At 38.8% G+C, this 27,958-nt stretch overlaps 1 long non-coding RNA gene across 1 annotated transcript; it reads right to left on the bottom strand.

Annotated features, from left to right (window-relative positions):
* Positions 1 to 5,749: 5,749 nt before the first annotated feature.
* On the bottom strand, positions 5,750 to 27,922 carry LOC308664886. The gene is made up of 4 exons (XR_014025775.1): positions 27,859 to 27,922; positions 10,474 to 10,627; positions 8,114 to 8,168; positions 5,750 to 5,920 (listed from the first exon to the last, which is right to left on the bottom strand). It is a non-coding gene; the product is annotated as an uncharacterized lncRNA (long non-coding RNA).
* Between the last annotated feature and the right edge of the window lie 36 nt (positions 27,923 to 27,958).

Here is a 27,958-nt window from a genome sequence, read left to right on the forward strand (position 1 = left end):
TTTCTGAGACACTGAGGTAAAACTAATATCAGTTCTATCATCGCACATCCTTCTGCAAAACTGTTCCTTATTTGTTCATGTGAGATAGATGTGGTCACGGGGGAGGTTTGCTGGATATGCTTAACGAACTGATAACTTTGATCTGAGGCAAATAAATGTGCCATGAGAAAATACTTCCATGTCATAAAATAAATGGGTTGTTTATCTTAAATAAGAAGAGCCCTCAGCAGATGAGAAAGCATTTTGAATGTCCCGTCTTGCATCAATCAGTCTGTCAATAGGATCCCCTGAATGGATCAGAAATGATTTTGCAGTGCCAGGGCACAGTCAGGACTGGGGCACTTTGTTTTGTTGCTACAAAGGACAAGATGGCATCTGGTTGTTGGGTCCTCTGTAGAGGTTTTGGATTTGGAAAACAGATAATGGCCAAAAATAGTGAGCAATAACTCAAAATATCTCCAGTGGATGAGATTGTCCATTCCTGTCTCCCTAGTTTCTGATTATTGTGTTCAGAAGGAATGGTAAGCAAATTTTATTTCATTTCAGCTGTGCACCAACTTCCTCCATTTTATGTGCATACAAAGGCTGTGCTTTAAGGATACAAAGTTCATTACTTGACACCTCGACTTTGTTATACCCTGGTCTGACCCAGGTCATATAGGCAGATGTAGGCACCAATAAAGTCTTTTATTTCTCAGCCTTCCAGGGGTTTGGCAAAATTCCACTCCACTTTTCCCCACAAAACAAACACCCTCAGTCAACGTAGCTGGGTCCACTAGTCACCAGAACCGCATAGTAAGAAAGTCCAGGTCTACAAACCAGATGCAAAGTTTGCAAAACAAAGTCTATAAACCACAATCCAGAATCAGAGTCTGCAAAGCAAGCTATGCAAATCCAAAGTCTGAAACACAAGTCTAAGTCCATGAATCAAGGTCAGGCATATTTGGAAAGCACTGGATTGCAAAGGCTGTCATAGCAAAGAATATGTGATAGGCTCATATGGGGTACCATGGCCTAGTGATTAAGATGCTGGGCTTGTCAACCAAGGTTGGCAGTTGGAGACTCAAGCAACACACAACAAGATGAACTCCCATTCTTGCCCCAGCTCCTGCCAACCTAGCAGTCTGAAATCATGTAAATTCAAGATGAAATAGATACCATGCACCTCAGCATACAATTATGCTGGCCACATGACCACGGAAAGTATCTTTGGACAACACTTACTCCCTTGGCTAGGAAACAGAAATGAGCACCATCCCCTAGAGTCGGACACAACTGGGTAGGGGAAAACCTTTACCTTTACCATTTTTTAGTAGGCTCATGCAGGCAGTCCTCATAATTGTGCCCATCGCAGTGTCCCTAAAATGTGTGTTAGGCATTTGGCCAGTGAATGGAATGGAATGTACACCTAGAGAAAGGGTGAGGGGAATCCCATGAGGACACTGTGGTTTCCCAGGGACAAGGCAATAAATTCCAGAGAAAAGCCCATATTAAGAGACTGCACAGTCCTGAGTTGGATGGGGAAGGGAGGAAGAAACTCAGGGCAGCCACACCCTAGAATCTCTCAAGATGTATCTATTAGGTTGGAAGGTTATAGCTTTGGTCTGGCAAGATTCTGTCTATAAGGTGCAAGCAAATAAATTAGAATCAGTTGGATTTCACTATGTTGTCTTTGGGTTTGGGCATGACATTGGCTCACAGTTATGAAGTCATAAATCTCACAATCATGTGATCACCATTTGGAAACCTCACTGCCAGCTTCTAGCAACCAAACGCAAGAGATCTCAAATGGGGACCACATAACCATGAGACTCTGCAACCACATGGGATTTGCCTAATGGTAGCAACTGAGAACAGTTGTTTTAAGTTGCCCTGGTCACATGACATCATGCCTTATGACCACGTCACTTAGCAGTGGAGTTCCTGGTCCCAATTACTATCACTAGTTGAGGATTCCTGTAGAACATTATCTTAATAGCCACCTTTAGCTGCTTGAAATGATGTAGAGAAAGAAGAGGTCCATTGACACTTCATCAAATAACAAAAAAATGAGAAGAACAGCTTTTATTTTTATGCAACCTAAAAAGATAATTATTAGATTTTTTAAAAGAAATATGACATAGCTAAATAAATAATAATCCCCTTCATGGATTACTGCCTTGTCGTGGCGAAGGGGCTTGCGTAATTCAATGAAGCTATGACCTATGCCGTGCAGGGCCACCCAAGATGGAAAGGTCATAGCAGAGAGTTCTGACAAAACGTGATCCACTGGAGAAGGAAATGGCAACCCACTCCAGTATCTTTGCCATGAAAACCCTATGGACAGTACCAAAAGGCAAAACGATATGACGCTGGAAGATGAGCCCCTCAGGTCGGAAGGCGTCCAATATGCTACTGGGGAAGAGCAGAGGGCTAGTACTAGTAGCGCCAGAAAGAATGAAGCGACTGGGCCAAAGCCGAAAGGACGCTCAGCTGTGGATATGTCTGGTGGTGAAAGGAAAGTCCGATGCTGTAAAGATTCTTTCTCCATAGGAACCTGGAATGTAAGATCCATGAATCAAGGAAAGCTGGACGTGGTCAAACAAGAGATGACAAGACTAAACATTGACATCTTAGGTATCAGCGAACTAAAATGGACAGGAATGGGTGAATTTAATTCAGATGACCATCAGGTATACTACTGCGGGCAAGAATCCCTCAGAAGAAATGGAGTAGCCTTTATAGTCAATAAAAAAGTAGGAAAAGCAATACTGGGATACAACCCTCAAAATGACAGAATGATCTCAGTTCGAATCCAAGGCAAACCATTCAATATCACAGTAGTCCAAGTCTATGCCCCAACCACCGGTGCTGAAGAGGATGAAATTGACCGGTTCTATGAAGCCCTACAGCACCTTATAGAACTAACACCCAAAAATGATGTCCTTATCATCATGGGGGATTGGAATGCTAAAGTAGGAAGCCAAAAGATAACTGGAATAACAGGCAAGTTTGGCCTTGGAGTACAAAATGAAGCAGGGCACAGGCTGATAGAATTTTGTCAAGAGAATACGATGGTCATAGCAAACACTCTTTTCCAACAACCCAAGAGACGGCTTTACACATGGACATCACCAGACGGTCAACACAGAAATCAGATTGACTATATGCTCTGCAGCCAAAGATGGAGAAGCTCTATACAGTCAGTAAAAACAAGACCAGGAGCTGACTGTGGCTCAGACCATGAGCTTCTTGTTGCAAAGTTTAGGCTTAAATTAAAGAAAGTAGGGAAAAGCGCTAGGCCAGTCAGGTATGAATTAAATCATATCCCTGTTCAATATACAGTAGAGGTGACAAATAGATTTAAGGAATTAGATCTGATAGACAGAGTGCCTGAAGAACTATGGACAGAGGTTCGCAACATTGTACAACAGGTAGCAACCAAAACCATCCCAAAGAAAAAGAAATGCAAGAAAGCAAAATGGCTGTCTGAGGAAGCTTTGCAAATAGCTGAGGAAAGGAGGGAAGCGAAAGGCAAGGGAGAAAAAGAAAGATACGCCCAATTAAATGCAGAATTCCAAAGAATAGCTAGAAGAGATAAGAATGCCTTCTTAAATGAACAATGCAAAGAAATAGAAGAAAACAATAGAATAGGGAGGACCAGAGATCTTTTCAAGAAAATTGGAGAGATGAAGGGAACGTTTCATGCAAAAATGGGCATGATAAAGGACCAAAATGGCAGGGACCTAACAGAGGCAGAAGAGATTAAGAAGAGGTGGCAAAATTACACAGAAGAACTATACAAGAATGAGCTTAATGTCCCTGATAATCACAATGAGGTGGTCACTGACCTCGAGCCAGACATCCTAGAATGTGAAGTGAAGTGGGCCTTAGAAAAGCTGAGCAACAACAAAGCTAGTGGAGGTGACAGTATTCCAGCTGAGCTATTCAAAATCTTAAAAGACGATGCAGTAAAAGTGCTACACTCAATTTGCCAGCAAATTTGGAAAACTCAACAGTGGCCACAGGATTGGAAAAGATCAGTTTACATTCCAATTCCAAAGAAAGGCAGTGCCAAAGAATGTTCAAACTATCGCACCATTGCACTCATTTCTCATGCTAGTAAAGTTATGCTTAAAATTCTACAAGCTAGACTCCAGCAGTATGTGGATCGAGAACTACCAGAAGTACAGGCAGGATTTCGAAGAGGCAGAGGAACTAGAGATCAAATTGCTAACATACGCTGGATCATGGAGAAAGCTAGAGAGTTCCAGAAAAACATCTACTTCTGCTTCATTGACTATGCTAAAGCCTTTGATTGTGTGGATCATAACAAACTGTGGCAAGTCCTTAAAGAGATGGGCATACCAGACCATCTTATTTGTCTCTTGAGAAACCTATATGCGGGCCAAGAAGCAACAGTGAGAACTGGACACGGAACCACTGATTGGTTCAAAATTGGGAAAGGAGTCCGGCAAGGCTGTATACTGTCGCCTTGCCTATTTAACTTATATGCAGAGCACATCATGAGAAAGGCAGGGCTAGATGAATCAAAAGTTGGAATTAAGATTGCCGGAAGAAACATCAACAACCTAAGATATGCAGATGATACCACTCTAATGGCAGAAAGTGAAGAGGAACTAAAGAGCCTCTTGTTGCGAGTGAAGAAGGAGAGTGCAAAAGTTGGGTTGAAACTAAACATTAAGAAAACCAAGATCATGGCATCTGGCCCTCTCAATTCCTGGCAAATAGATGGGGAAGAAATGGAGGTAGTGACAGATTTTATTTTCCTGGGCTCCAAGATCACTGCAGATGGGGACTGTAGCCAAGAAATTAAAAGACACTTGCTCCTTGGGAGGAAAGCCATGGCAAATCTAGACAGCACACTAAAAAGCAGAGACATCACCCTGTCAACAAAAGTGCGTATAATCAAGGCTATGGTCTTCCCAGTTGCAATGTATGGCAGTGAAAGCTGGACCATAAGAAAGGCTGAGCGCCAAAGAATTGAAGCCTTTGAACTATGGTGCTGGAGAAGACTCCTGCGAGTCCCCTGGACTGCAAGGCGATCAAACCGGTCAGTCCTAGAGGCGATCAACCCTGACTGCTCTTTAGAAGGCCAGATCCTGAAGCTAAAACTCAAATACTTTGGCCACCTAATGAGAAGGAAGGACTCACTGGAGAAGAGCCTAATGCTGGGAAAGATTGAGGGCAATAGAAGAAGGGGACAACAGAGAATGAGGTGGCTGGATGGAGTCACTGAAGCAGTAGGCGTGAGCTTAAATGGACTCCAGAAGATGGTAGAGGACAGGAAGGCCTGGAGGAACATTGTCCATAGGGTCGCGATGGGTCGGACACGACTTCGCAACTAACAACAACAAAAATAAATAATGGGGAAAAAACTATTCTTAGGAGACTCCTATGGCCTGCCTATTCTGCAGCCAAAATATTAAACACAGATCATGCTGCAGGTCTGGATGGCTTTCAGACAGGGAACATATGTCAGATTACCTTTGGGTGCCCCTCTGTAAATTGGGGCATATGGTTAACCTATAGATAAATCTGCCATGTGCTGTTGTCTTTGTTTGTTCTCTGTGCTTAAAATCTCTCTGCCATGGGAGGGAAGTTCACTGCATCTCTTAGATGTTTAATATAAAGTAATCAAACACAAATTTGTTTGCTCTTTAATGTACATTTTTATTTTTTTAAAAAATGCAGTGTTTATCTCCATTCTTTTAAAAATATATACATACATATATATATAGCTGCTTCAATGATTAGCAAGAACACTGACAGATAAACTACAGATGTGGAGAAATATGCAAGATTTGATTTAATCTGAGTTGAAAGATGTCAGTGATCTGTATGATAAATAGTATGTATGTGAATCCCAGAAGATGTATTATTTATCTATTATAAATGTCTTCTTCTTTCATTAATAAACCTGCAATTAGAGAAAGAGGGAGATCATCCAGATGATGAAAGGAAATTTTTGATAATACAAAGTGCTTGTCTGCAGTTGCTCATTTATTTCTTCATAAATACTTTCTAAAAATACCTTTTGGTTGTAGCCAAGCTTCAAAGACAGATACAGCACAATGGATACATTTTGACTCTTATATTGAGCTATAATGTTGTTTACTTACTTTTGGTTTAGCGTGTTGTATGAATTTAATGATTGCAGTTTTCAAGCCACAGCTATGCTGAATTGGCTTAAGCAACAAACCAGGTTAAATAAACTATGATTTACTATTCTGGGTACAGAAACCCCAAATTTAATCTCTGGAATCCCCTGTTTACATTGGGGAGGGAAGATACAATTTAGCAGAGATCTTTTTCTCAGTAGAGAGACCTTGGTAGATCAAATAGCAAATGGATGAATTATAGGTTTAATGGATTAATAATTTATTCCCAAATAAGACTGCTCTCTAGGACCATTTAATTCCCAGTCATAGTGTCTTAGCTAACTGAAAAAATGCAGCCAGAGAAACACAAAATTATATTATGTACAGAAAATAGTACAGCCTATTTTTTAAAATAAATAAAACTTGACCACAAAACATCATTTTTGTAAAGTTTTTCAGGATATTGTTAAAGTGCTAGTTCATAAGAGATAGTAGTAATGCTAGACATAGTTTCCTATCTAGATAATATTCTAAAGTTATGGAAGCACAAACGACAATTGCCATACCACAATATAAGACTGGGTACAGGGGAGTGCAACCATTTTTAATTTGAATCAGTTCCAATTAAAAAAAATGCCTGTTTCAAATTAAACAGATGATTGTTACTTTTAAATTCTCAGGTGAACAAGTTGTCAGGAATCTTTACCTGGAATCAGACAACACAAGGACCAATAATGTTCTGGCAGAAGAATTCCATAATTAAGGGGCCACCACAGTGATAGACTTGCGTTTAGTAACCATTACCTTGCTATTTTGTGCCTTCTATTTTAAAGCAAAGCTAACATTTTCAAACACTAACAAGAAGAAGAATTATCCTCTAATATTCAGATGTTTTAAAATTATAGAATACAGAATAACAGAGTTGGAAGGGATGTTGGAGAGACACATACAAAAAATCAATAACTAGCAGAAACTTGCCAAATGCTTTTTTTTAGAAGATGGGAAGCACAGAATAGAATAGAATAGAATAGAATAGAATAGAATAGAATAGAATAGAATAGAATAGAATAGAATAGAATAGAATAGAATAGAATCTGGAAGGGACCTTGGAGATCTTCTAGTCCAGCCCACTGCTCGAGCAGGAGAATCTATACCATTTCAGACAAGTGACTGTCTAGTCTCTTCTTAAAATGCTCATCTGAACAAAGAAATATCATTTGCCAATAAAAACTGATTTTCTCTCCCTAGCTAATGTTGATTCAGCAGAAGAGCTTCCAGGTTCCGGTCCCCATATTTCATTAAAATAAAACAAAACTTTATTTCTTTTCTGAAAAAATGGTTGGAGTCTAGAAGATGACTAAGACATGACACCTTTTTTTCAGTTCTTGGTTTTATTTTTGTTTTATGGTTTATGGTTTTATTAACGTAAATAAATCTCAAATTCTCACATTCCAATTCAGCACAATTATTAAAGCACAGAATATGTATTCATAATTTCCCCCTCTTTCAGCATAATTTTAATTCTTGCTGCTTGCAGTAACTCCTCTCTGATGAGATTTTTAAAAAGAAAGGGAAAGAAATCCATGAGAACTTCTTGTTTTGAACTTGTGGCCCTTTTAATTAGTTAAATGATACATCGATACAGAAGTTACAAAATTGATTTGCATTAGGATATAGGGTCTGTTTTAATTGAAAATGGGCTCAATACCCTTTCCAAATTCATAACAGAGACTTGTTAAATAGAAGTTACAGAAGCAGATGTCCCATCAGAACCAGGCAATAGTAAAATATTTCCTGTTATGAATGTTTTCTTCTTCTGCAATGATTGAAACAATATTTAAAACATATGTAAACTGATTTTTCAAAAAATATTATGAACAGAAATGAGCTGTGAGATAAGAAGAGTTAGAAAGAAAGCAGGAGGGAAGGATAGGTAGAGAATAAGAAACAGGAAATTAGGAAATTGAGGGAAAATGGGAAGCAGAATGGAATTGCAGAAGTTAAGAACTTGCCTCATGTTTGAATGCAGCTCCCTTCTTGTGCCCCCAGGCTCAGCTCAGGCAGCAGCTATTAGAAATTAGGAGTACATATTCTTACTAATTTGAGGCAGGAAACACAAAAATTGTAGTTTAAGTCTAGCAGAATGAGGTACAGGTAGTCCTTGACTTATGATCACAATTGAACCCAAAATTTCTGTTGCTAAACGTGACAGTAGTTAAGTGACTTTTTGCCCCATTTTAAGACCTTTCTTGGTACAGTTGTTAAGTGAATCACTTCAGCTGTTAAGCTAGTAATATAATTGTTAAGAGAATCTGGCTTCTCCGTTAACTTTGTTTGTCAGAAGTTCACAAAAGGCGATCATATGACCCCAAAACACTGCATCCACCATAAATACGAGCCAGTTGCCAAGCATCAGACTTTTGATCATGTGACCGTGGAGATTTTTTCAGACACTTTTTTCAGTGCTATTGTAACTTCAAACAGACTCTAAACAAATTGTTTTAAGTCAAAGACTACCTGTAAGTAATTTTATTTTTGAGTCAGTGGGTATATATTTCTGTGTCCTTTTCCAGTAAGATATTCACAATTTGTATTACAAAAATCATGCCCAATACTCTGAATGTCCAGAACAAAAACTTTATTATTAATGTCCTAGATCTTTCCGCAAGCATTTCCAGGATTTCCCCCTTTTTCTGCCATCTTCCACTCTTCAGCCCTATCTCCAAACATTACATTCAGGCTTCAAAGGCCAACCTTGGCCTAATCATAAATATATTGACTGGCAATACTTTTGCAAATTTTTACCTGCAACTCTTGTGGACAAAGGTTTTAAAGGCTTGTTTTATATATGCATATATCTGAAAGGCAACACTGAGGATGGATAATTTTAGAAAAAGTTCTATTATATGCCTGGTAAGAGTTTATTTATTTAACACCAACTTGATGGCACGTAATCAATTAATCACTCAAGAGCTGAAGAAGCCTCTTGGATGAGAAGTGAAACGTCTTCAGAGAAAAACAAGGAAGCCTAGTCACCTTTTGAAAAAAGCACCTTTGGCATATTCAATCAATAGTCACAATGCTGCCATACTACTGATCTTTACAAACTATATGGATGAGTTTGTTTTACTAAAGAATAAATTTAAAATCCTTAACATTCGTAAATATATGTCTCCTCATCATCACTTTAGCCATTGTCTATCCACTGCAGGATGAAGGCCTCTTCTGCATGTTTCCAACCAATACGGTCCTGAACTTTCTTTTGCCAACTGGGCCCGCAATACTTGCTGATGTCCTTGATCCATCTTGTTTTAGGACTCTTTCGTGGATGCTTTTTATCAAGTGGGATCCATTCTATGACTGCCTCGGTCCACCTGCCATCAGTCCTTCTTGCTATGTGACCAGCCCAATTCCATTTCAATTCTTTTACTCTCTTGATGATATTGTATAATTTCATTTGTTCCCATGTGCAGGTCTTTTTATCTTCTCTTGTAACACCGAGCATGTATCTTTCCATGGCTCTTTGCGCCACTCGTAGCTTGTGTGTGTGTGTGTGTGTGTGTGTGTGTGTGTGTCTGTCTGTCTGTCTGTCTGTCTGTGTGTGTGTGTGTGTACCTGTGTCTGTCTCTGTGTATATGTATGTATACATATGTATGTATACACACATACACACACACACGGAGAGAGAGAGAGAGAGAGAGAGAGAGAGAAAGAGAGAGAGCTTTTAATGCAAAATCTGTCTGACTCAGTTGAACTACTTCTCTCACAAATGAGTGGATGAAATTCCAGATTCCCATTCTGACATACAAAAAAGGAGGGCACCAAGCAGAGCTGTTCTCAGCACAACCTGGACATAATAACTGGATCATATACACATCAGAGAGAATAAGTAGCTACACTGAAGGCATTACTGGAAGGAAGGAAGGAAGGAAGGAAGGAAGGGAGGGAGGGAGGGAGGGAGGGAGGGAGGGAGGGGAGGGGCTGCTTCATGTCCCATTGTCAGGAAGTGGATAAATAGCCTTTGTCTTTCTGAGATACTTTTCCTTGATGGCCAGGAAAAGTTTTCTATGAACATCGTCAGAATCCATTGTAGCCCATCACACTGAAGCTGTGAATTAAACTAGAATTGCCTCATCCCATGGTTCTCATACATACTGAATGCTTTCCAAATTTTTCCAGGAAGCAGCACTGAAATTATGTAATTTGATTGGAAGAAACCTGGAAGCTAACAGGTCAAGAGGGAATATTTGACATACACTTAAGACACTTCTGTTCAACCAGTTCATTACCCAGTGAACGTTGGTAACATTTCATCAATGTACCCATGGGAACTTTTTAAAAGACAAATCAACATGCAAAACTCACCACCTACCTTAACCCTTGGGGAATATTGCACAGACCAATGCAGTACACCAACATTGGTACAACTCTTGGGAAGGGCAACATTTTATTTGTTTGCTTAGTAGATTTATATCCAGTTTTTCTTTTAGGAATACACTCCCCATTATACCACACTGGATCTGGCTCTGAAAAGTAAAAGATTCAGCAGTGTGTGAGAATCCCAGCAGATGAGAGTGGGATTTTGGTATACTTTGGACTCATCCCATTTAGCCACTGACTTTTAACTTGAGAAATTGTGATTTAAATTATGTCCTTTTTAAAAGAAAGAAAGAGAAAGAAGAGAGAAGAGAGAGATGTTTCATTGTGTTGTATCATTATTTTTAATTTCTCAGTTGTTATTTTAGATTGTTTACCTGCTGAATTGTGGGAAACAGAATAAGCAACAGATAAACAAGTAAAAGGTGACTTTTCTGAAAATTGATTTATTTTAATGCTGCTTTGTAAAAGAACAGGGGTGTCTGCAATAAGAGGTTAAAAGGTCAAAATGACAGTCATAATTACAAGCAAAATAAAAGGGGTGGGAATTCAATTATGCAGTTGCAGCCACCATCTTGCCTTGTTAAACACCCCCCACTTCCTCCTCCCCAGTGGATTTCTACCATCATTTACCCTTTTTCCCCCTCTGGGAGTATGTAAAGTTGTTTTGAACTAGTTCAAGTAATCTATATACCTCTGAGAATGCATTGAAAAGACTTTATAAACAGCCACTAAGTTTTATTGGCCTGTCATTTGGGTTTTCATTAGATTCAGATAGCAATCTTCCTCCTATCTTATGAGGAGATATAATGAGATTGCTGTTGTTTTTCGAAGAAGGAGAAAAGAAAAATAAAGGAAAGTCAACACTGTCCTTTGCTGCATTGCCTGCAACTTAAACAATGTCATCACACTTAACCATCTTATTTTATTTTCACTGCAATCCAAGGATTTTTTTTATTAAAAAAATGCTGTCATTGCTTTGGTGAACACAGCAATCTGCCATATTTATTTACTTATTTACTTATGCAGTCATTTATTTCCATTCCTTCATGCCCTCTAGGGTTTCTTATCTTGACTGTAGCAAGACCGGCTAAGCTTTGCTCAGCCCTACTGACTACTTTGGAGTGCTTACAGAAGAAATGAAAAGAAAGAATGAGAGACCATTGTCAATGGCTCTTCCTTTTGAATATGGATAACTATTACTCATGTAATTTGACAGCTGTTGACTCTCAGCTATATAATGGCAAAAAAAAGCCCTATAAGAATTTCAGCACCTAACTTCTGTCTTACTTCAAGATAAGCTTATCAAGGGTAGCCCAAATCCCTATAGTTTTTGAGTAGATAGAAACCCATGTTGTGTTTGCCTCTTGGATTCTTAAGTTTTGACCATTGCTATTTGGGTTTTTTTTTAATCTTTACAGCTTTCAAAAGCCATTCTCCCAATATGCATAGCCACCTAGGATTCCAATATCCTTGCTTCAGGACAAGATTGAATCTATAATGAATAGAGCCAGTTAGTTCTATGGTTCTTTGTTGAACAATGTAAGTGTAGACCAGCCTTCTCTGTGGGCGCGCCTGCCCTTTGGAACCAGTTATCCGTAGAACTCAGGACTGCCCCTGATTTTCGTTCATTCCGCCAGGACCTGAAGACCTGGCTCTTTGAGCTTTCCAGCCAGGACTGAGAATTCTTAATTTTTAACTTATTGTAATTGGGTTTTTTAATCAGAGTTATAGGGGTTTTAGATTTTCTATCAAGGATAATTTAATCTATCTTAATTGTTATTAACTTTTGTATTGTAATATGTTTTAATTGCCTTGTGAACCGCCCTGGGTCCTACGGGAGAAGGGCGGTATATAAGTTCAATAAATAAATAAATAAATAAATAAATAAATAAATAAATAAATAAATAAATAAATAAATAAATAGGAATTTTCCATCTCAGCTCAGAGAAATTGGAGAGAGAAGATGATGAACACTTGCACATGGAGGCTTGGTCTCAATCTGCAGTGTTGCTCTGCTCTTGAGTTTACTACACCTGCCCCTCTACTAAACAGCCAAGGATATTGATCACCATTTGTGATCTTCCCAGATGGCTTCTGACAAGCAAAGTCAATGGGGGAAACCAGATTTGCTTAAAGACCACATTTCACTTAACAACTGCAATGATTCACTTAACAACTGTGGCAAAAAAAATGTAAAATTGGGTGCAACTCAGTTAACAACTGCTTTGCTTAGCAACTGAAATTCTTATCCCAAATAGGGTCATAAGTCAAGAACCATCTGTGCTGGAGATATTTGATGATGGGCTATTTCCTTACTGATAGATATTCCTGCCTATATCTGCCTTTTGTGTCCTTATGATGCCACTCTATCCTCACAGCTAAGTGGCTGCCTTAGCACTTAATGGTTCTTACGCAGCTGTCCATTTGGGTCACAATAGTGTTTAAATAGTTGCCTCCCTGAGAAACCAAGAACCATGAGGCAAAGATGGAGACGGAGGAAAGGCATAGGAGGAGGCTCATTTTAATGCTCTCCCCTAGGCCAATTGAAAGAAAGTATTGATTAACCCTAGTGAATGCTTATAAAGGAGAACTGCAAACCATTACAAGACTGGTGATGGCTTAAAAAAATGAAAAGGCTGTTTGGACACATCTATATGTGTCCAAACAGAAAGATGAGAGAAATTAAGGTTAAATTAAGGCTGAATGTAAACTGTAAACACACCAATAACATACCTAAGGCATTGCTTTAATCACCTTTGAAGATTAAGGAATAATATAGACTTCTTCATAAGGTGGGTATATGGCTAAATTTCCAGGAAACTGGGAATTGTATCTAGTTGCAGGGTTTAATTGTGAAAATAGGAAGAGTAAATCCTATCTTTAGTCTCACCCAGAATAAGCAAAAAGGTGAACAATGCTTTTAGCCCTGTCTGCTGCAAATTTTCATGTGTTATATTTAGAGCTTTAGAAAGGCTAAGCATACAGGTTTTATAGTATAATAAAGCCTACTCTATTTGGCAGGGACAATTTTCAAGGTATGTTTCAGAGCACAACTAGATCAGTCAAAGACATGGAAAGTCCTATTTTTCTACATTCATCTTTCTAATGATCGGCAGTGTGCCTCACTTCCAAACCTGCAATGAAATCCCAAGGGAAGACTTCATGAGGGAACCTCCAAAGACAGTTTATCAGTACTCATAGCATCATTACTACTACTGAGTCCTCCCCTTGAGAAACAAAGGGATAATTTTTACTTTCTCAGGGGAAAAAAAATCAGAAATATCTTCCATCTAATTTTTCTCCTCTCTCATTTGAGGGTGAATTTGGAAAGAACATTTGTGCCGAAAATCTAATCTGAAATGCCAAACAGACTGAAGAAAAGTTCCTTGGACAAAATGATTCATCCTTGGATACAGGTAGTCCTCAACCTGCAGTACAACCAAAACTGGAGCCAGAATTTCAGTTGCTAAACAGGACAGTTGTTAAGTTAATCACACTAGATTTTGCATCCTTTTTCGCCACGGTTGTTAAGCAAGTTCTCAAGTAACTCATGTGATCATTAAGGGAATCCACCTTTCCTCACTGTCTTAGTTTGTCGGAAACCATCTGGGAAGATCACAAATGGTGACTGCATGACCCCAGAGTCATGCTTCAACTGCAATACATACATACTAATTGCCAAGTGCCCAAATTTGAGATCATGTCACTGTGGGGATCCTGCAACGTTTGTAAGTGCAAGGACCGGTCATAAGTCACTTTGCTGAATGCCAGTGTAACTTTCAACACTTGCTAAACAAACGGTTGTAAGTCAAGGACTCCCTCTACAGATACAGTATATCTTGGGGCACTTAGGTCTGGCCCATGACACATCCTCATAATAACATTCTGCCTAGAGATAAGACAGGGCATTTCTATCCCAACTTTCTTACCTGTACAGAGGGTGGGGCATCAATCTGCTAATTCATTTTGTTAGTTCTTGTGAAAAGACAAAAAAAAAAGCCTTGCTGCTGCTTCTTTTCAATAATATATTCTAATTTCCTTGTTTGAATTTTTTTAGCTAGTTCACAGGGAAAAAGCCTCTTGAGAGGTACACCTCATTTTCATACATGCCCCAGGGAAAGAGAACTTGTCCTGTGGCGAAGCTGGCTTTCTATTGGCAGGCAGAGGTGACAACTAGCTAAGAGACACCAGGGAGCTCTGGAATTTAAACTTGTTAGATATTTTGCTTAATACAGCTGAGTTGGAATTTATGCTGGTATTGAAGTTTTCATAGCTAGGCTATGCTCTTTGGAATGGAATTTCACACTAATGAGCCTTTAAAAAAAAGTAATGTCTGGAAGCAGATTTCAAAGAACGTTTGATGGTAGCTTCGGGCTGTAAGATTGGAAATTTACAAACGCAACCAAGCAGCACCCTCTACTGACAGACTTGAAAAGCAGCAATGAAATTACAGAACATTTTGCACATTGGAGAGGCTAATTTACATTGTTCAAAATACAAACATTGACAAAAGGATTCTCATTGCAACCTTTAGACAGGTTAAGATACTATTGCCATCTTTCACAATTGTCAGATCATGCCTTGGGAATTATAATCCAGCAAATCCCGAGGCAGCCAAATTATAGGTGCTAATTTAAGAAGAAAGGATGCATTTTAACCTGAATGTGTAAGCTGTAAATGCTGACCAGCAACTGTGATACCTACATGCAAAAAAGGCCAAAGAAACCAGAACACCACCATGAACAGACCTAAGCAATTCTTTATTATTGATGACCTATATTACACAAATAAGGCTCACTGGTCTGTTTTATGACATTTCCTTCCCCAGGGCGACTCCATTTTGGAATGTCTCTTAACTCCCCCCTCTCCTTTAGCCAGTGATTCCATCACACCCCTATATGCAACCTAAAGTATTAATAAGTATATTTTTCTATAACCAGTTTAGGCAAATCAGCCAACTAAAACACATTCTAGGAGCTGAAGTCTAACCCTCTTAAATTTGCCAAGGTTGAAAAACAGCCCTATGGAGCATGCAACAAAATGGCTAATGATGTGGTGAATTTCTTCTAACCTTTGGTTGACTCAGTGTCTGTCACCTGACATAAACACTTACCTCATAGTAAGGTTAACCTCCTGTTCTCCCTACCATCTCTATACCTCATTGATCCACACTAAATACAGATCTTTTGGTTGTCTAGTAACCTGATATCCTACTAGCGTTATTAACACCACAAGGTTATTTCTGCCTGTAGATCAGTTACCATTGCCTTCAGTTCCTAATATTTGCTCAACACATTGCCAACAATGGCTAAACACAGATCTTGATTTTATTCCTGTAATGCCCATCTTATGTGCAATGCAAAGAGGCAGTCAAATCCCGACTTGATACAACACACCTTATTACTGTCATTGTCATCATAATCATTTATATCTCTTCTCTGATAGCTGATAGAATCTTACATGGGGGTCTCTTCTAATTTTACTTCCACAACAATCCCATGAGGTTAGTTGAACTAAGGGAGAATGAGTAACCCTAATCATCCATTGAGCTTCATAGTTGAGTAGGAATTTCCCTATCACACGTCTGACACCTTAATCACTGATATAAGATTGGTTATACCATTTCAGGCTGCAGAGTGGGGAAATTTCTCCACTTTGACAGTCAAAATTCTGATACTTCATTCTGCTGGTTGAGAACAAGATCACCTGAGGGCAGCCAGTAACTCTGCTTAGGAAAAGTAGAATTTATTGAAGGGAAATGCATGCCAGTCCCTGAAGTGTATGTAATTTTAGTAGTTAAATGTGATACTTCCCTGCATTTTATACAAATGTACACTTTTCTTTTTAAAATATAATTTGTGGGGGCTAGGCTTCACTTGTAGTAGCCTCAGTTCTGATCAGTTGGTCCCTTCTGAAAGTCAGAGAACCATTCACTTTGAAGTGTTTTAAAAATGTTGTTTTTTTATTATTATTGGTAATGGCAGCAACTATTCTAAGCTCATTTTAAAAACAATCACATCCTTGAACTTTTAAAAGGCAGATTGCTTTAAAGACAGGAGGCTATGAAGAAGCAAACAGCATTTTATCTGACAGTCTTGTGGGACAAAGAGTAGATGGTAACACTCATTTTAGAGCAGAAAATGTTAAGATATCTCCTAAAAGCTGTTGATGATGAAATTATTACATGTATAGTTATTGGCTGTTGATAGTTCATTATTTATGGTGTGTTGTACTTGTTTTTTTATTATGAAATAATTTTATCTAAATATATTATTAGAGTTATGAGTTTGTTATTTTTCCACCATGGATGCAATATTGAGCTTGCTGACATTTATTTTTATTTTATTTATTTATTTTAATTCCATTTATATCCCGCCCTTCTCCGAAGACTCAGGGCGGCTTACAAGCTTAGCAGTAGCCTTCATTCTATGTATATGCCTGCTTATTAGGGCTTTCACACCCTCCCCAAGCGGCATTATTACAAAGTCAGCTTAATTGCCCCCAACAATCTGGGTCCTCATTTTACCTACCTCGGAAGGATGGAAGGCTGAGTCAACCTTGAGCCTGGTGGGATGCGAACCTGCACTAATTGCAGGCAGCTGGTGTTACTTAAGGAGGCATTAGCCCACTGCTCCACCAAGGCTCTGTAAGCTGCTGGCAAGCTGCTCTGAGTTTAGATGATTCAGCAGCTTACAAATTTAACAAATTAGCAGTGGTGATATTAACTACATCCTGCCTTTCTGTATCTAGAAAATTCCAGTATGCACTCATTTAGAATTTTTGATAATAGCAATAGCACTTAGACTTATATACCACTTCACAGTGCTTTACAGCCCTCTCTAAAAGGTTTACAGTCAGCATGTTGCCCCCTACAATCTGGGTCCTCATTTTACTCACCTGGGAAGGATCAAACTCCAGGCTGTGGGCAGAGTCAGCCTGCAATACTTCATTCCAACCACTGCATCACTATGGCTCCCAAGAACATTTAAAAAAAAAGTTCTATTGTCATATAAATTGTCATCCATTTTTGAGTCTTATTTGGGCTCTCCCTTTTTCTTTTCCAAAGCCAGACTTGCTATCTTTCTCTGCTTTATGCAAGTGTATACACTATGATAAAAAATATTAGCACAAGGGCTGGTCACTAAACCAGAATAGATAAGGTTTTAAATAATAGGAAAGGCCATGCAGTATAAGCACATGCATGGATGTTTGAACTGGTGATGTCAGCATATATGTGCATGGAAGATAGAATACTTTATAAATGCTCTCCCATATTGGTTGCCCAGAAAGGGGGATGAGCAGAAGTCTGGAAAGAAAGGAGTTAAACAGTAGCCCGCTTAGCTGCTCTTCATCAAATATTCCAGTCTTCAAAGCAGAAGTATTATCAAGGTAATAAGCTGTGGTGGCACAGTGGTTAGAATGCAGTATTGCAGGCTGACTCTGCTCATTGCCAGAAGTTCAATCCCAACTAGCTCAAGGTTGACTCAACTCTCCATCCTTCCATGGATGGTAAAATGAGGATCCAGATTGTTGGGGCAATATGCTGAATCTATAAACTACTTAGAGAGTGTGTTAAAGCACTGTGAAGTGGTATATAAGTCTAAGTGCTCTTGCTAATAATGGTGATCACCCTGAGGCCTGCAGAGAGAGCCCCAGACATCCCTTCACACACACACACAAAAAACCCCACACTAAGTCATAATGGGCTATATAAGACTAATATGTGTCCAAAAGGGGGCTAGATGTTGCCTAAGACAGCGTGATAGGTGGGGATGGAGCAGTAAGTAGAAGTGATCTGCAGAAAAGTACCCCAGCTTCAGTGTGGACCAAATGAGCCAACCGTTCGATGGTAGCAAATATATACAGAAAACATGAATTCTTTGACACTACTAGTAGCCCAGATCAAGATACTGATACAACTGCATGATCTAGATTTGCACATTATGCTAAAATGTGGTCAGGAAGGTCTTTGATGTTGACGAATGTACAAACAGCTCAAGAACCACTGTGATTCTGCAATATATTTAGGATACTGGATTAGTTTCAGGGACATCCAGATTAAAATCCATAGTCCTGAACTTTAAACCAGTCTAGTCTACTTACTAGGACTTAGACAAAAGTTGAATGCAAACTGAAAAACGATCATATATAGTAACTCAGGTTTCTTGTGGTGAAGAAGAGATATAAGTGCACCTAATAAAACTAATGTTGCTATGTTATAATAATGAATAGAAGAATAATATACAGCACTAGGAATAATAATAGATGAGATGAAAGTAAAACTGGATAACATTTCCTTCTAGTGCACTTTTTTTCTCAATCTAATGCTATCAGAACAGAGAAGTAGAAGCACCTATAATCTCTAAGCACTAGGGCAGTGATGGCAAACCTTTTAGAGACCAAGTGCCCAAACTGCAACCCAAAACCCACTTACGTATCATCGGGTGCCGGGTGGGCATGGCCCATTGAGTGGTCATGGCTGCAGTGATAACGGCAGACTGGGTGGGACTAAAAAGTTCAATCAATCAATTCCAACTTTGCGAGATCTTTTTTTTCCCGCGAGAAGTTGAAATTGATTGACTGATTGAAACATTTTTTTTCTTGCACAGTGGCGGAGGCTGGCCTAGGACGACGGCGCGCGTGCCCACAGAAAGGTCTCTGCGTGCCACCTTTGGCACCCGTGCCATAGGTTCACCACCACGGCACTAGGGCATCAGTAATGCCTTTATTATCACTGTTGTTATTGTTGTGCAGCATTTTCTTCAATGAACAGCTCCTAGGCAGCTTACAAAAGATAAATAACAAACATGATATTGCTTCCTTGCTGGTTTACAATTTTAATAATTTAATGGACATAGCACAGGTATGATGAGGTGATTCCCATAATTGGAATATAGCAGTTGAGGAACATAATTTACACAATGGGGACAGATGCCATAAAATAAGTAAGGGATGGGGGTGGGTGGGGGAGATTACTCTATCCCCAAAATATCCATCTGCTCCAGGTAAAAGAGCTTGGAAATAGTGTAGAGCAGTATTTCTCCACCTTGCAAACTTTAAAATGTGTGACCTTCAACTAACCAAATCCACAGCCAGCACATGGGTTGTAAATGGTATAAATAATAAAACTGATACTGTTGTAGTATTATCATTCATTCACACAAAGAAAAGATGTAGGTGATGCATTCCACAATCAAGCTAAAGATTTCTTCAAAGCATAAATGGGGAATTTTAATTATCAATATATGTTGGGAAACAACCATATTATTTTAGAGATGAAATTCTGGGGAATAAGTGAAGTACCAAATGATGAGAGGACCATAAATGTTGTATTATCTTCATAGAGGCTCAAAAGAAGATAGGGAGACTTTAGTTTTTCTGATTACTGGGGACAGGTGCATTAAAATCAATTCCCAACGTAGTCATTTTCAACTCAATGTTTATTCTGTAACTATACAATACTAAAAGACAAAGCTTAAAAGGGATGAGGGAGATGGGCATTGTGAGGCACTAATTCTTAAGACTGTAAAGCTCCTGTAATGAATAAAACTTAGAATCATATAGTGGGGGGGGGGAAACCTTGGAAGTCCAGGAGTCAAATAGAATAATCCACGAATGGGCCCATAGACTCATATCTCCCTATACTACAACAATTGAATGACTACAGTACTCCTAGGTAACAACTGGAGCCTAATTAGCCTAATGAAGCTAATCTCTCAGTGGTGCTGATGTAATGGGCCCTGGATTCCTCCATCTTCAGTGGCAATTGCTATCTGATGGCTGTAATATAATGCAGTATAAATATATGGGTTATGGTAGCTAATTTTGGAAGGCTCATTCACATTAAGACTTATGTGTAATTTGGACATAGCAACTTCATTAAAAGTGAACAAGCCAGAGTAATCTAGACAAACAAATGATGCACCTCTCCTTTTTTTTCCTCCTGCAGAGTCAATCCTGGAAGAAGTAATGTGCAAAGCCAGTTTAGTTAAAAACCTAAATCATATCACCTTGCCAAATTCAGAATGATATAGCCTACCCATGTCCCTGGATTTATGAGAGATGGTAAGATTTGTGGAGAAAAATGCTCAGAGAACATTATTCTTGGTGAGCTTTGGCACGTACAAGTTAATAAATTCTAGTTGTCTTGGTTCTACGGAATGCAGTTCTGTCTAAAATTTCAGTTTTGTTTTTCACCATCTTTCCCTGGTGGGGCTCAAACTTGGAAAGAGCATCAGTCAATGGCTCGTTAGTTTGATAAACTGGTATAAGTGACTCAAGCAAGAATGGGTACCTCCAGCACAGAAGCATTTATGAGTCTCTGGGGGAATTCTGGCAAAACATCAGACAGCTTTTGCCTCCTGTATCAGAGCAAAGTATTGAAATCTTTAATGTTTACGTGTATAGACATGCGTGCCAATCTCTGCTGGACTATTTCTGTTCATACCTCTGTATGCATGTGTGTAAATATAGCCAACTCTGTACCTGAGGTATCTAACAACTGCCCGATACTTGCAGAATGCCTTTCCTTAAAATAAAATAAAAAGTGCGCACGCATTTGTGTTTATGCTATGAAAACGTCATCCCTAAAATATGAAGTAAGTTTGTCCCACTTGGTTTCTTTAACCAGTAAAGCATTCAAAAGCTTCTGGAATTGAATTACTTATCAAATGCAAAACTCCACCACAGGGTATTTAGGAAATCCCTCTATAGGTATTCCTTTCCATTTTCAATCTGGAATGTACAATAAACATGAGAAAATATTAATCTGGAACTGTCTGACTCTTTGCATTTGCTAGTTATCCTGCTGTCCCAGCGGCATTCCACCTTGATTTTTTATTTATACAAACATGTGTCAGCATAAATTTTGAGAGAAATTTAGTTTGCAAGGAAGAAGCTTGCTTCCAGATGTGACATATCTATCATCAGCGTGCTCCATTAATTATCAGAGCCAGCCAACAGAATAAATTGTCTGTTTTAAAGATTACATTGAATGCAAAGTTAGCAAGCTGATGACAATAGTATGATGACAAACTGATGACAATAGAATGGCAAAGCGAATGATAAGTGGAGGAACGATAATCAGGCCTTTTTAAAATAAATTTAAAAGGACAATTAGGGCAGCTTTTCCAACCTGAATCACCTCTACATATGGGTTCCACACTGAAGATGTTGGCTGGGGAAACATGGAATTTGGTTCACCTAGATCAGGGGTGAACTTCGGCTCTTTTATGACTCATGGACTTCAACTCCCAGAATTCCTGAACCAGCTGGCTCAGGATTTCTGGGAGTTGAAGTCCATGAGTCATAAAAGAGCCGAGGTTGCCTACCCCTGACCTAGATCAATGTTTCTCAATATTAACAATCTGAGGATGGGTGGACTTCAACTTCCAGAATCCCCCAGTCAGTTATTCTGCCAGCTCTATAGGATGCAGAAATTTGAATTAAAAAAAATATCCAAGTTTTGCCTGCTCTAATCTTTAATATGTCCCACTACCATATAGAATATGTCAGCAAATGACAATGAAAGAGAATTGGAAAGAATAAATATTAATGAATATTGTGGGACAATATTCTCATTGTTCTCAAAACACAGGTCCATATTTAGGTTCAAGAGTTTTGAAAAGTCCTCTTCCTCCCTTCCACCCCAATCATTTTGCGAGATTCCAAAAGCAAAGGCGGTATATAAATCCAAATAATAAATAATAAATAATAATAAAATTAGCCATTTTGAGTGCCTAAATACCTATTTTCTGCGAACTTTAGGGAAGAATGTGAAACCATAGCAAAACATGTTCAAATTCAATCCGTGACTGTCAGAAGGGCCAAAAGATTCCTCTCTGAATTTCAAGACTGCTGTCAACATTGACAATATCGAGTTAATATTTTAGTTTCCACTATGTGCATGGTGGACCCACTAGGTAGCCATACCTGATCTGCCTTGTTTATACCCAAAAGCTAAGCAAGATTAGTACTCCAAAGACATATTGCATGAGAATTCTAGGAATATTGGCTGGGGTGGACTGGGAAGTTTCTAAAAATCTGGGAAGATAATAAATCAATTCCATAACTCTTCCAAGAAAATAGCATGGATATTGGGTCCATTCTGGGTTCTAAGAACGAAATCCATGAGTCATCATCTCATTCGATACTCAGAGATATTGAATTCCAAGATATTTCAGAGCCTTCAGTTTTCCTACATCTTCACATGTGCTACAGATTTCACCAACGGGCAATTTCTTGATCCATTTCATACAACTGCTTATCTCAAAAAGAAAGCTAGTGAGCAAAAACACAGGCTTACCTTTAGATTGTGTTATCCTCTGAATCATCATTAAAAAAAGCAGATGTCAAAATAAATTCCAAGAGTTGAGGTTTTCACCTTAAGGTACCTTATGTTCCAAGGCACAATGATTTATCAGTCATGATTAAGTGTGACCGCAGATAATTATTGATTTATTATCATAAACAAACTATATTGTGTAAACTCAAATGGGTTTGCTCTTTAGTTTAAAAATCTTCCCCAACATGGTGCCTTCCAGTTGTGTTCAACAACAATTCCCCATATGGTCATCTTAGTTGTAGTGAAATAGAACTAGAAAGCTCGAGATTGGGAAGACTGAGATATAAGTCACTAAACAAAAGTCCATGGAGAACTAATCTCCTATATAACAAGTCTGCTTATAATCCTTGTGCAATCCTTATTTTCTGCTGACCAGTATGTCATGTGCTAATTAGAATGATAGATAAGTTCTCTTTCAAACTGAATTTGACTCTTGAAGAACTTCAAAGACACACCCATGTAACTTTCTTGGCAGTAATGTGGAAGTTTGTTTATTTTTACCACTGCTTTCTAGTATACTTTATCAATTTCTCAGTCTAGGTCAGGGGTGTCAAACTCAATTTCATTGAGGGCCGCATCAGCATTGCGGTTGCCCTCAGGGGGCCAGGTGGGTATGGCCAGGGTGGGCATGGCCTACTGGGTGGGCGTGGCTAGAGTGCATATGGCCTACTGGGTGGGCATGGCCAGCTCTACATCATTCGCATCAAGGGTGCCTATGGGGCCCAGGCAGGAGTGGGACAGATCTGAGGGTCTCTGGCAGAAGGAGGGTCTCTGGGCCAGGGCCAAGGCAGTAGGGGCCGTTCCCTCACTGTTTCCAGGATGGCTTCGCGGGCCACATGAAACCACTTCACGGGCTGGCTCCGGCTCCCGGGCCTTGTGTTTGACATGTCTGGTCTAGGTTATTGCCCTGTGGTTTTATCCTGCTTAGTTTTTCAAGATCAGTCAAGAATTTTTAGATGATATCACCTAGCTGGAGAAATATGAAGGGCTCTTGTTTTCTTTTTACCCATCAGAGAGTGCTGGCCATTTATTTTAACTGCCTCTAACACATTCTACATAATGTATCTATGCAATATTCACATAACTGCATTAATTAATATTCATATATGAGAGTCAAAGATGAATAAAAGTTTGAATTTATCTGGACCAGGTAACACCTACTTGGACATGAGATTTTATTGCTAATAGCAGATAAAAAAGAAACAAGACCTATGTGAGAATATTCAGGTTTGAATTCTACTCAACATGGGTGGCTGATGTTAGGCCAATCATGATCTTTCAGTAAAAGCTATTCCATAGGAAATAAAAGTAAAATAGAGGAAACTTTGCATATCTCGGGAGGAAAATGGGGGCATTCTGAGTACAACAATAAAAAATAAATATGGCTGGGACTTGTTCTGAGATCTTTGAAAAATGTCCCACAAATTTTGTATGAAAGTTAATTAGTGTAATAGAAAGAGCAACCTATAAAGAAAAATGATTTTGTGGGAAGGTTATTCCTTGTTGTCAATTTGTAGTGTTAAAGAATGGTTTCCATACCACTATTTCACTGTTCATGTGCTGGTAGGAAATATCTCTGAGTAAGCTGCGATTCTTTTAATGTGGCACAGTGCAATTATATTTAAAAAATGTATAAATTGCAACATGTATTAAATGTCAAAATACCTACTCTGAATTATGAATTCAAATGACATTATTTAAAAACATGCAAGAAAGCATCTTCATAATTATATGTTATCAACACAGAGACAGATTAGCTATTCTTTTAACATAATTAATTTTATGCACAATGCATTTGTTTGTGGTATTTGTCATTATTCATCAATATAATTACAAATTACTGAGGATTGTTTTCTAGAGTCTTTTTAGTTATTTTAATTGCCAGTTGATTTCCTTCATTTCCACATTTCAGATTCTTTATTATTTTAACTACTGGGCGTTATTCCATATTAGCTGTTATCGAAATTGTTAAATTTAAATTTAACATTCATCTTCTTCCTCCTTCTCAAGGTGAGCTTGACTCCTGGTGACTTCACAGAAACAGCGATTTGGTAGACATTCTAGTGGCCTCTCACTGAAGTATATGAATATAAATTGAATGAATCGATAAATTCATTTAGAAATTTTACATTGCTGCCCATTTTAAACAACTCTGAAGAGCTAGCAGTCTACGGACACAAACAAAAAATGTCTGATAAAACTTCAATAAACAGAAGGAAAAATACAATTGAAATTCTTATAGTACAATAGCCAAGACACACACAACTTAATTCTCAACACAAAAACATGCATGTATTAGGTTGTTGTATACCCTCGCTCAGAGGCCTGGAAGAAAAGCAAACGCAAAAGCCAAAACAGTCTGAATCTCAGAGTGAAGAGGAGGCTGTTCCACAGGCCAGCAACTACCATTGGGTTCAATCCAGCTGGATTAGTGAAGGCTGTCTAGCGCTGTGGCCACCATGCATTACAACCTTAAGGCAACACCAATTAAATTAATTTCCTTTTAGAATTACAGCATTTTAATATTTTTCTTCTATCACATCAAGGCACAGGTCAATTCTGCAGCCACTGGTTGGCTTGGCCCCCTAAACTATATCTGAACCATAGTAACAGATCACAATGGCTAAATTCATCCACGGTAGGAAGCCAAATCAAACTGAATCTATTAAGGTTTAGCACAGGGATAAGCCACATATAATCCATAGGTTGCAGGTGATTTCTCAGAATGCCTTTTGCAAGGTCCAAAGCAGTCCTGAAATGAAAGGGGTTTTGTGCTAGGAAGGCGAAAATATTGGCGTCGTCTTTTTTGTAAATGGAATTAAGAGGCAATTTGGATGCCATTTCATTCACTTAAAATACGTGGAAAACTCATACCAGCCATTCAATTTTTTGAGGGAGAAAAAGGGAAAAATGGATAAGTAAGCTTTAAGCACAATTTCCAAAGTGTTCAACTATACAAAAAAAAGGTTGCTTTAAAAAAAACTAGTAAAGTCATGGCATCTTTAGTTACATCTCCATGGTGTTAAATAACTTTTTTCCGTTTTTTTTTTTGACAAGGTTAGAGTGAGACTGCCTTGCCTCATTTGACCTGTCATTCTTGCCATTTTTTTCCCTTCCTATTACGGCAATTATTTACTGTAATTTGTTTTGATTATGAACTGCCCAGAGCAGTATAGAAGTTTAACAAAATAAATACAAATAAATAGAATTCATGGATATCTGCAGGGGTTGGTTTTTTATCAAAATAAAAAGCAGCATTATGTTGCCATGCTGTAAGATTTAGGTAGGTGTGCATCACAACACAAATCTAAAATGTCCCCCCTTAACTCCCCTGCAGACACTATTGAATGCACTTGAAGTTGTGCTAATCCTGTTTTTGGATCATAAGTGGCTGCCATTGCAGAACAGACTGGGATCCTGATTGTACACTGTACACTCTAACGGAAACAACTGTACTGGCACCTTATTCAAGGTTTTGCTCCAGGCATACAAAGTCTCTAAGCAACTAGATTTCCTGTCAAATTGCCTTGCTCTTTATAATCCAGCAGATGTACCCTGGAAGATTCTGGAAAAGATAACTAAGCAACAAATCAGCGAACACCTAGAAGCACATAAAGTCATTACCAAAAGCCAACAAGGGTTTGTCAAAAACAGATCCTGCCAGACAAATCATATTGCATTATTTGACCAGATGACTAGAGGAATTCTGTGGATGTAATTTACTTGGATTTCAGTAATGCATCTGATAAAAAACCTTGTCAACCGCCCTGAGTCCTACGGGAGAAGGGCGGTATATAAGTCTAATAAACTAAACTAAACTAAACTAAAGTAGACCACAACCTACTACTTGATAAGATACAAAGATGTAGACAGCATCACCACCAGATGTACTCATAGCTGGCTGACCAGCCTACTCAGCGTGTGGTCCTAAATGAAACTGCATCTACGTGGAGGTAAGTGTGCAATCGGGTGCCCCGGGGCTCTGTTCTGGGCCCAGTGCTCTTCAACATCTTCATCAATGATTTGGATAAAGGGATAGATGGGGAACCCATCAAATTTGCAAACGACACCAAGTTGGCAGGAATAGCAAACACTCCAGAACAGACATGTCAAACTTGCGACGTCATGTGACACCGCGCAACATATCGGGACGGTTTTGCCATTGCCGGCAATGGGGTGGGCGCAGCTTCCGCATGACGTGTCCAGCCCCCAGGCCGACAGTATGACACCCCTGCTCCAGAAGATAGGCTTAAGATACAGAAAGATCTTGACAGACTTGAACACTGGGCACTATCTAACAAAAATAATTTACAATGCCTTGGTAAGGCCACACTTGGAATACTGCATCCAGTTTTGGTCACCACGATATAAAAAAGATGTTGAGACTCTAGAAAGAGTACAGAGAAGAGCAATAAAGATGATCAGGGGATTGGAGGCTAAAACATATAAAGAACAGTTGCTGGAATTGGAAATGTCTAATTTAATGAAGAGAAGGACTTAGGGGTGACAGGACAGCTGTGTTCCAATATCTCAGGGGTTGCCACAAAGAAGAGTCAAGCTATTCTCCAAAGCACCTGAAGGCAGGACAAGAAGCAATGGATGGAACTAATCAAGGAGAGAAACAACCTAAAACTAAGGAGAAACTTCCTGACAGTTAGAAGAATTAATCAGTGGAACAACCTGCCTCCAGAAGTTGTGAATGCTCCAACACTGGAAGCTTTTAAGATGACACCAGACAACCATTTTTCTGAAATGGGATAGGGTTTCCTGCCTCCAAGGTACCTTCCAACTTTATTATTATTATTATTATTATTATTATTATTATTATTATTATTATTATTATTATTATTATTATTGTTGTTGTTGTTGTTGTTGTTGTTGTTGTTGTTGTTGTTGTTGTTGTTGTTGTTGGTCACCTGCTTCAGGATGGGAAGCGACGTACAACTATATATATTTTAGCAGCAACTAATAATCACACTGAGCATAAACAAGGAGAAATGTGGAACACGGAAAGAACCGCGGGCCTACACAAACCTATTTGGAAGCAAGTCTGGTGCAAATCTAACAGGCTTCCTCTCAAGTAACACGCCAGAACCGTAGACAACTGGGGATAAAAGGAACGCTTCCTTGCGGT

The sequence above is a fragment of the Vipera berus genome (assembly GCF_964194415.1).
Source record: "Vipera berus genome assembly, chromosome: 3".
Classification (NCBI taxonomy): domain Eukaryota; kingdom Metazoa; phylum Chordata; class Lepidosauria; order Squamata; family Viperidae; genus Vipera; species Vipera berus.